Source organism: Myotis lucifugus, unplaced genomic scaffold, assembly GCF_000147115.1.
Source record: "Myotis lucifugus unplaced genomic scaffold, Myoluc2.0 scaffold_119, whole genome shotgun sequence".
NCBI classification, from domain to species: Eukaryota; Metazoa; Chordata; class Mammalia; order Chiroptera; family Vespertilionidae; genus Myotis; species Myotis lucifugus.
In genome coordinates, this window is record NW_005871167.1 from 780207 (window position 1) to 790386 (window position 10180).

At 40.1% G+C, this 10180-nt stretch overlaps 1 pseudogene; it reads right to left on the bottom strand.

Annotated features, from left to right (window-relative positions):
• LOC102420880 overlaps nt 1-930 on the bottom strand; it is a 128561-nt pseudogene extending 127631 nt beyond the window's left edge.
• Between the last annotated feature and the right edge of the window lie 9250 nt (nt 931-10180).

A 10180-nucleotide genomic window follows, 5' to 3' on the forward strand; every position in this document is an offset into this window, starting at 1 on the left:
CCCCCCCCAAAGTCCACCAAGTGGCCTGGGAAAAAATGTCTATTACTGGAGACTCTAAGACAGAGCTTCCTCTTCTCATACCCTATAAATGTGCAAAATTATAGATGACGATGAAGAAGCAGTGCTTTCAAAACTCAGTTACTTCTATTAAATTTGTTCTGTAGTCTCTCATTTTATTCATGGTCTTTTAAAGTATATGTTAGATCATGATACTATTCTCTTTGAAATTCTTCAATGGCTTCTCACTGCAACAGAAGAATATCCAAACTATGAGGCCAACTTTTCAGCTTTCGTCTCCCTCCATTCTTATCCTTTTCACCAATCTTCAGTCACATTGGCCTTTTGTCTGCACCTGATAATGGCAAGTTTCTCCTGTCTTGGGCATTTGCAGTTATGCTTTTATCTGCTCATACATTTTTCCTTAAAATTTCTTGTGTTCTATCGTCTTGTTACCATTCAACAGATAACTTAGAAAGCCTTTGCTAATAAATCGGTTACTACCATAACCAGCTAGTTTATTAATATTAATAATAGAAAGAAAGCAAAGGGGAGGCCAGACATTATAGCCATATCATCTAGGCAGCTTCACCAGGAAGCTGCAACTTAACACTCCCCAGGGAACCATTGGTCCATTCTCTGCAGATCGCTGGGGGCAGAGGTCCAACAAAGGGGAAGATGGGCGCATGTGCAGTGAAGTCAGGGTGAGGTAGGGAAGGTGCTTGTGTCTTGGTCTAAGCTGGAAACAAAGATAATTAGCTAGGGGGGGCAGAGGCACTGCAAGCAAGCAAAATCTTGAAGGCTTCATTAATTAAGCTCCTAGTTATACCCTGAGACCAGGAGTTCTCACTTTCTTCTTCCTCTTGCTTCGTCCTGCTTCCTTGCACTCACCAGTGCTTCCTCCATCGCTATCTGGGAAGCCACATGGCCCATAGCCGTGTGGACCTCACATGCAGTGGACTACTGCTGGGGACACAAGCTAAGCTGGCCAGGTGCTAGACGGGACTGTGCTTTAATATGGAGTGAAGACTCTGGCCAGTGGCTTTGACCTTGGCCCTGCTGCAGATAAAATGTGACTTCTCCAGGGTGGAACAGAGGGAGATGGGACCTTGGATGGGGAACTCCCTTAATGTTATTTCATCAATAAAACTTTCCACGATACCGATACCTCATCCTCCCTTGGGGGCTTCAGGAAATTCTTGTTCCTGCAGAACCCCAAGAGCTCCACTTCTACCATTAACAGGTGGGGACACAGAGGACACCCCCACTGACAACAAATTTACATGTAAAGCGGCCCTCTGGGCACTATAATATTATCCTATTTTGTCTTTGTCATTACATACCAATACCTAAAATGATTTTTACTTGGTTATGTGTTTACTCTCTCTTTTCCCTGACAAGAGAATAGTTCCTTAAGGTAAGGGTTCTGTTCCATTAATGCCGATATTACAACAGTGTCTGAAACAAAATAGGTGTCTAATACAGTAGACGTTAGCACATATTTGCTATTGAGTATTCAAAATATGGCTGGTGTAAATGAATAACTAAAATTTTAATTTAACTAATTTAAATTTTAATAGCCAAATGTGGCTAGTAGCTATCACAAGGAAGAGCACAGCTTTTGATAATCAGTTCGTGTTCCAGAACAAAATAGCTTCTATCTCAGATGGTGCTGGAAATGCACAGAAAGATTTTTCTCCTTGGATATCTTTCTCCCCCCTAAAACTACATGCAAGCCATTGCCCCTTTTGTAGGAAATCAACAGCTCATAAATGTTACAGTCTAATGAGAATACATTCTAATCATTTTGATTAATGATCATAGATATGGACTTACAGAGAAATGGGAGAATAAGTTGACATTAATCATGACCTCACCAACTACAAGGCCAAAAAAAAATTTAAACAACATTTTAACATTTTATGAGCTCAAAATAATGAAGGTTAATCCCACATGTTCTAGAAATGAAGAAAGGAAAAACAAAAGGAGAATGATAAATGATACTGAGAGGTGATACTCAGAACCCTCAAGATTTCAGATTTTGATATCAGGTTTTAAGGGCAGCGGGCTAGCATTTTAAATCCAGTATTTGGCAGAGGAACTTTATAAATCTCAGTGTCTGAAAAACTTCTTTAGTCTGTAAAAAAAAGGGATAGAATTAAATTTACTCTTCAGGAGAGTTTGCTAATAGTCTGGGGGCTTGCATCCAAGTTAAAGAAAAACAAAAACCAAAATCCACTCGCCGGAAATAAAATTCCAGGCTCTTAGTACAGATTGGTGAAGATTACAAATTCATGCAACTATGCTCATAAATTAACATATACCATCAGACTGAAGATCATTGAAAACCTAGAATCTTGGAAAAAACTTTCAATGGAACTTAGAAAGCATGCTCTATTGTCATGATCTTTGTTATAGAAATTAGACTCTCCTTTAGCTAGGTTCATTAAAAAGTGAATCATTAAAGGGTGTTAAGGTAACGAAGAGTTTCTTCTAGACCAGGAAATCAAGGTAGGTTGCTATATAGCCAAGGAAGAAGCATACATTTTGAAGAAATGGACAGCCACACCACAGGAACAATCCAATGCAAAGCCCATGGCAACCAATGCCCACTGCTCAGTTCCTGTGTTGCTAGGAGCACTAGAACTTGCAGCATAACTGCCAGAGCTCTGCTTCCCTCCGATGTTGCCTTTGGTTGCCCACTTGTGACTTTCTAATAAGAATTAGATGCTTCTTCAAATAACATCTAGCTTCTGAGGAGAGCCCCAGGTGTAAGAAGGCTGAAAAAATGTAGATTTTATCTTTGCGGACTCTATAGTACAAAAGAAAGTCTAAAAGGAGTTATGACTGAGTGTTGAATGAGCCGATGATCTGAAAAATATGCCTCTTATATCTGATCTCCCTAAATGCGACTTCCATTATTATGGATATATAAAATAAGATTATACAATAAGTTGTAATACTTTTTGAACAATGACCTTAAAATTCTCACTTCATGGTAATTCATTAGGAAAGATCATCCTATGTGTTTGTACCACTTTACCAAAACAAGTAAAAAGCCCGAATTTACTAAAAAAAAAATCAACAATCCTTTTAGAATCCTTAAGAGAGGTGAAAACGCAGAGCAAACCACTGCCCCCAACATTGCAGAGACCGACGTGCCAATATTGAAAACACGGAGCAGAGATTGAAGAGTTATGACCACAGGAAAACCAGTGTTGGTGTAGGGAGATCAGAACTGTAATTGACAAATTGCTGGAGGCTCAGTGTGGACAATTCTGAGAGCTAAGACCTCTTGGTGCCCGTCACAGGGAGGCACCACAATTTTTGTGAGATTTACCTCCAGGAGCTCAACCAGGTTCCAACAGTATTTTAGAGAAAAAATTCCCCCATGCTTCTGGCAGCAGAGGGAAAAGGAATCAGTTTGAAATGCCCAGAGCACTCTGGTCTTCTTAACAAGGCCTGACCTCAAGAGGAATTGATTAACAGAAATTTAATCTGCTGGGACTTTATCAGAGCCTAGCTCACCTGGGGGAAGGGAAATACCCAACTCTAGTCCATTCTAGCCATCCCCATCCCATCTAAGAGGGAATAAAAAATTAAAAACACTCTTGAAGTTTGCAATCTAGAGGCTGAGACCTAATCACGGGACTGTAGAACACTCCCTCTCTCCTACTCCCACCTCACAACCGCATTACTAAAGGCATATTTACAAGAGTTCTTGTTACCCAGTACATCAGGTCTAGCTATCAGGAAGAAATTACAAGGTATACCAAAAGGCCCAAAGCCACAATTTAAAAAGACAGAACAAGCATCAGAACCAGACATGGACTGGGAATTTAAAACAATTATGATTTATATGCTAAGGGCTCTAATGAATAAAATAGACAGAATGCAAAAAAACAGATGGGCAAGGTAAGAAGAGAGATGGAAATCCTAAGAACAAACAAACAAAAAAGCTAGAGATTAAAAACAAAACAAACAAACAAACAAAAAAAACACACCACATACACTGTGACAAAATGAAGAATGCCTTTAACGGGCTTACTAGTAGACTGGACACAGCTGAGAAGAATTTCTGAACATGAGGCTTTCTCAGACTGTGATCTCCTGGTTCATAGGTCGACGCTCAACCACTGAGCCATGCCAGCCAGGCCTGAACCTGAGGCTTTCCCAATAAAAATCTCTAAAACTGAAAAAGCAAAGAGAACAAAGACTGGAGGGGAAAAAAAGACAGAATATCTAAGGACTATGGAACAATTTTAAAAGGTATAACATATATTTAATGGGAATACCAGAAGGAAAAGAAAGAAAAAAAGGAAGAAGGAAGGAAGGAAGGAAGGAAGGAAGGAAGGAAAGGAGGGAGGGAGGGAGGGAGAGAGGGAGGGAGGGAGGGAGGAAAGAAGGAAAGAAAAGGGAGACATTCTTTAGATTTTTTTTACACAGTTACTTTGAATCAACCTTTGATAAAACTTTACATTTTCATGTTAATATACTCTTGTTATCCCACATCCAATAGTATTTTTGCACTAAGAACCAAATACCAAGAGTAAGGCTAGATGAATGAATGAGCAGAGCAAACCCTTTCACTCTAAAATGCACTGTACATTTTCAGCTAAACGGTTAGCTGAAGCGCTCCTGTTGTTGCCAATAATATAGGTCGCTGGGACACCTGGGAAGTGGAATGACTGGGTTGTCTGATCTGACAGGAAATTATTGCAGAGCTCTGTGGTGTTTCAGTGCCTCAGGCCAGAGAACAAATTTGTAGGTGATCTGAGAGGAAGTTCTAGAGTCAAGATGACACCAAACTATAATTTTTTTATTCAAATCTCCGCTGAAGCTGTAAGAAAATAAGTGATTTAAGCTTTTAATCTCTTTTCATCTTTCAATTTTAATGTCACAGAGATTTTATAATAAGCAGCAAATGCTAAAAAATTAAAAATAGATAGAAAATAGAGTAAGTGCCACATACTGTCTCTTAAAGAGTTCAAAACACATTTATGGATATCTCATATTGAGAGATGATATTTAATTTTTCAAAGCCTCCACAAGTCAAAAAATATACATTTTGGAGTTTTTCTTTCAAAAAAGTAAATATTCTGCTCATCTTTTTCTTTCTGAGTGTTTTCTTTGTCTATGTTTTCTTTGGTTGGGGTGGAGTTTATACTTCGGAAGAAGAGTTGCATACTTATTGCCATCTTTGTAAGGGTGATTTTTTTTTTCTTTTTGCCTTAACACCCCAGATTTCATATCTGTTTCATTGTGTCAATCTCATTCCTAAAACATTCTTTCTGGAATAAGATAAGGTAAAAATCAATAAATCAACCATTGTGGATAGATGGCTTACCAGACTTTAATTCCCAGCACATTGATCACACAAATCCTTCTCTTTGTGTACTTAGTTTTTTATTATCATTCACTAGACCATGACTGTGAGTGCCCCCAGGCAAGAGACATGTTTTATTCATCTTTATTCTACTTGCAAGGCCGAGCCTAAGACTTCCACATAGTAGGTAGTCATACAACATTTATTTAAAGATTAAGCAAATTAATGAGCTAATTAAATCAGATTTCGTTTTGCTTTTATGCCACACAGACCTTTTAACAGTTATTCCCATGATATATAGGAATTTATTTCCATACTTCAGTAACTAACATTCCTACTATTTCCAGTTTTATTAACTCCAAAATTTTCCTTATGTCTTTAACTTCGTTTTCTGTTATCCATATTTTAATTAGCATCCAAAGTGTGTCAGCTAATATACTAAATGGTAAGATATGTTGACTAGTTTCATAAATATTGGATATGAATTCTTATTAGTGAAATTAAAATTATTCAAGATAAGGGTCATTGTGTAAAATATTTTAGAGACTCTCTCACTCTTGTAGATATGAGAAGCCAGCTAGGTCTCTTCCCTTTACTTTGAGGGGTGCTTTGGGCTGGATCCTAAATTGTCCTGCGTCCAGCTGTGAACTCTGGCCTGTTTTTGACAGGTTCCATTTATTTTGGGATACAGAATCGTCCCCTGAGATGTTGGTGTTTGCCCAAATCCACCACTCAAGTTTTTTATGGTGATAAAAACATCTAAAGAAACTGAGAGCTGGGATTTCCTTGATTCAACAGAAAAGATCATGTGAACTATTTATTTTTGTGTCTGTAGGTGGGGTGAAACCTAATTAAAGATTTATTTATTTTTTACAACCTGGTGGAAAGGTAATGAATTGGGTTAGCTAATATCATTCGCATCAGAATTTCTTCAGTAAGCATCTATTATCTACCAAAAGGAAGTTAAGAGTTGTTCATAACCAAATTGTATCAGGTCTTTTCACAACAGCAGTTATTAAGAATGGGGATAGAAACAAAAGGTTCAGCAGAAGGATGCATGGGGTAAGTGGGGCCCACATTCCCTACCCTACCCTCACAGCTTAAATGGCCTCCTTGCCTACACTTACAAAAGAGAAAGTTTTTCTGGGGAGAAACTGAAGGAGAGTCTCAGGCTCTTGAAACAAAGAGGAAGAAGGCAAGTGGGTGACTGTCTACATGTTGAATGTGGAGGTCACCGGTGCTTTTCTAGGATTTCACAGTGTTTGGATATCCAGTGCTGTTCCTAGGAGGCTGCAAACCAGCTTATGACCACAGGCATAAGGTCTTTCCTTGGATATACTGCCTGGCCCAATAAAAATACCTCCAGACGTGGACATTTTGGGTCTCATAGTCAGGTTTCTATCCCAGTCATCCTAATGTGAAGCCCAACAGGAGTCCATAAACCAACAGAGCTTACCCTTCACTTCTGAGTGCCCCACTCCTGGAAAGAAATGACTGGGCAGGGAAGCATCCCCTGGTAAGTGAATGACGTCTCCAGCACGAACGCACAGACCAACACAAACAGATGACATGAACCTCAGAAGAATTAGAGAAGCTCAGGAAAAATGCAGGGAGTAGATAGAAGACATTTTAAAAATATATCGCTTTTGGATACGAGGAAATTATGCATCTATGAAATGAGAACAGGATATTTTTTAGAAAAATAATGATCATACTATACAATTATAACTATTAGCATTAAATTTTTCATGCATTTTAAGCATCAAAAATGTTGAGGAAATCATTTAGACTATAGAAGAAAGGACAAAAAGATACAAAAAAGAAAAGATTTTAAGAACCTGAGGTCCAACATCTAGCTAATAGAAATTTTTGGAAAGGTAGATGGATTAGATGATTGATAGATAGATAGATAGATAGATAGATAGATAGATAGATAGATAGATGATAGATAGATGATAGATAGATAGATGATAGATAGATAGATGATAATATGTAAGGAACACATTACAAAGAAATAAAATATTTTTTTCAGAACTGAAACATTGAGCTGAGAAACCATCCAGAAAAATATAAGTGAAAAAAGGTCTAAAGAAAGAGATATTATCATGAAATTTCAAAAGTATTTAGATAGATCTCAAATGCTTCCAGAGAGCTAAGAGAAATAGGAGCCAAGGATACAATATATGCAATGTCAGGAATCAGAATGGTATGGGATTTTACAGCATAAACATTGGAGATTGGAACACAATTTTATAATGACATCAAAATCTGAAGGAGAATTATTTCTAACTTGAGTTCTATCCTCTGACACAATTCAATCACAAATGAGGGTAGAATAAAAAATGTCAAACATGCAACGGCTCAAAAATAGATATTTTTAAAAACGTGCTTCTCAGGGTAAGAAGCCATAGGAGAATGTGCTCCAGCAAAACAAAAGAGCAAACCAGGTCTGGGGTCCAAAAAGGGGGTTGGAGCATTCAACACCAGAGAAATGCCAAGGAAATGATGCTAGAGCAGAGGGGGTGAGACTGAAGGGGAGTGCCAAGAGGCCAATGGTGTGACAGGCCTAAAAAGCAACCAGTTAAGATTGGCCTAAGAGGAAATTTACCTGTCATTGTGCCCCCACTTAGTAATATGATCAGCTAGATTGCAAATGACCAATCAGGGCTGCTACAGAGGCCTGATCACTGTGATGCAGACAGCTCAGATGGGAGCAAAATGAATTGTCACAGTGGTATCATAGTGGTTTCTCTGTTAAAGCATTAAGTATAATAGTCTCAGTTATTTATATATTTGGGAGTGACATATGTTTTAAGACATTGAATATTAAATTATGCCATTTATATTATAAATCTGGCTACTAAGTAGGGGTGTAGAAATAGGGAAAAAATGAACAACATTACCAGATTCTGGAAATATTAATCTAAATCAGGTTAATAATATCAGGACATTACAGGTACATAATTGCCTTTTATTTTATTTTTTACAATATTGCAGATGTTTCCCAATTTCTCTCCCTTTTACCCCCTTTTTTATCCCAGTCCCTGCCCCACCCCAGGCCTTCACCAATGTGTCCACTGGTTATGAATATATGCATATGAGTTCTTTGGTTACTCTCTTCCCATCTCTCCTCTGTTCATCTACCTTATGGTAGCTCTAGGTGTTCCTTGGTTTGTGAGGATAATGTCAGTCTCTGCCTCTGTCTTTACCCTGCCCTCTTTCTGTTGCATGTCTGTTTTTTCCAAATTCTCTCCTCTTCTTACAAGGATGCCAATCATTGGATATAGGCCACACCCACAGACACCCAAACCTCCATCTCCAGATATATAATTATCAAATAAGGTCACATTCTGAGGTTTCAGATAGCCGTGAATTTTGGAGGGGATACTACTCAAACCACAACACACTCCTACGAGGGGAGCTGAGAAGTACAGGATTTTTTTTTCTGGGTAACCATGGTTTTGGTGAAAATTGAGGGTTCTCTTGCTGTGAGAAAGATAGCTAAACTGACTTGCAGGAAACAAGCCATCTCTGCTTCCCTAGATTAACTTGGTTTTACTTGTACCCCACTGGCTGTTCCTTTTCAGTCTTCTCTATCTTTTCTTTCTTTTTATTTTACTACTAGAGGCCTGGTGCATGCATTCGTGCACGGGTGGGGTCCTTCAGCCTGGCCTTCGCCCTCTCCCAATCCAGGACCCCTCAGGGGGATATCAGACTGCCGATTTTGCCCGATCCCTGGCCTGCAGGGATCTGGGGAAACCAGCTGTCTGACATCCCCCAAAGGATGTAGCAGTGCTGAAGTGGTAGGCCGCTGGGGAGGAGCCCCAGCTGGGGCCGGGCGCAGCTCCACTGCCACTCATTCCGGCCCCACTGCGTCTTCCGCTGCTGTTGCCACTGCCACCACCACTGCTCGGTAGCACTGCTGTGGAGGCAGGAGAGGCTTCCTCTGATGCAGCTGTGCTTGCCAGTCATGAGCCTGGCTTCTGGCCGAGCAGCGCTCCTACTGTGAGAGCACACTGACCACCAGGGGGCAGCTCCTGTTTGAGTGTCTGCCCCCTGGTGTCAGTGTGCATCATAGCAATTGGTTGACCAGTCGTTTCCAGTGATCAGGTCTGTCGGTCCTAACAGTCGCTTAGGTTTTATATATATAGATATTGGACTCTCCCCTCCTCCCTTTTGAGATATGTCAGTCTGGTTCCATAGCTCTATGGCTCTGGAACTTAATTTGTTCATCAGCTTATTATGTTCATTAGATTCCACTGATAAGTGAGATCATGTGATATTTACCTTTCTCTGACTGTCTTATTTCACTCAGCATATGCCTCTTTTGTTAAAATTTAGCTTAAAATCCATAAACCCCATTTAAGACTATTTTGAGTCTTAAAAAAATATGGATATTAAAAACTTTTCAATATACTAAAGGTTGGTTATCATCTATAATAACAAAAGTGTAATATGCAAATCGATAGAATGACCTAACAGCAGAACGACTATCTGGACAACTTTCCGGACACCCACGCTATGACACGCACTGGGGCCAGGCCAGCCAAGGTGGGTGCAATGGGATTGGTTGGGGGGGCCCCACCATCATCCCATGATTTCCCTGCAGAGGGTGGCCTGGGCCTCCCTCTGCAGGACGATCAATGGGGGGCGAGGAGCTCTGCAATCGATTGCCCCAAAGGGGGAGGCCCAGGCCACACTCTGCATGGTGATCGATTAATTGCAGAGCCCTGGCTGGGTGGGCAGGGCCTCCCTCTGCTGGGCGATCAATGGCAGAGCTCCATGATGGATCACCCCACAGAGAGAGGCCCAGGCCACCCGGCCGGCGGCCACAGAGGGAGGCCCAGGCCACCTGGC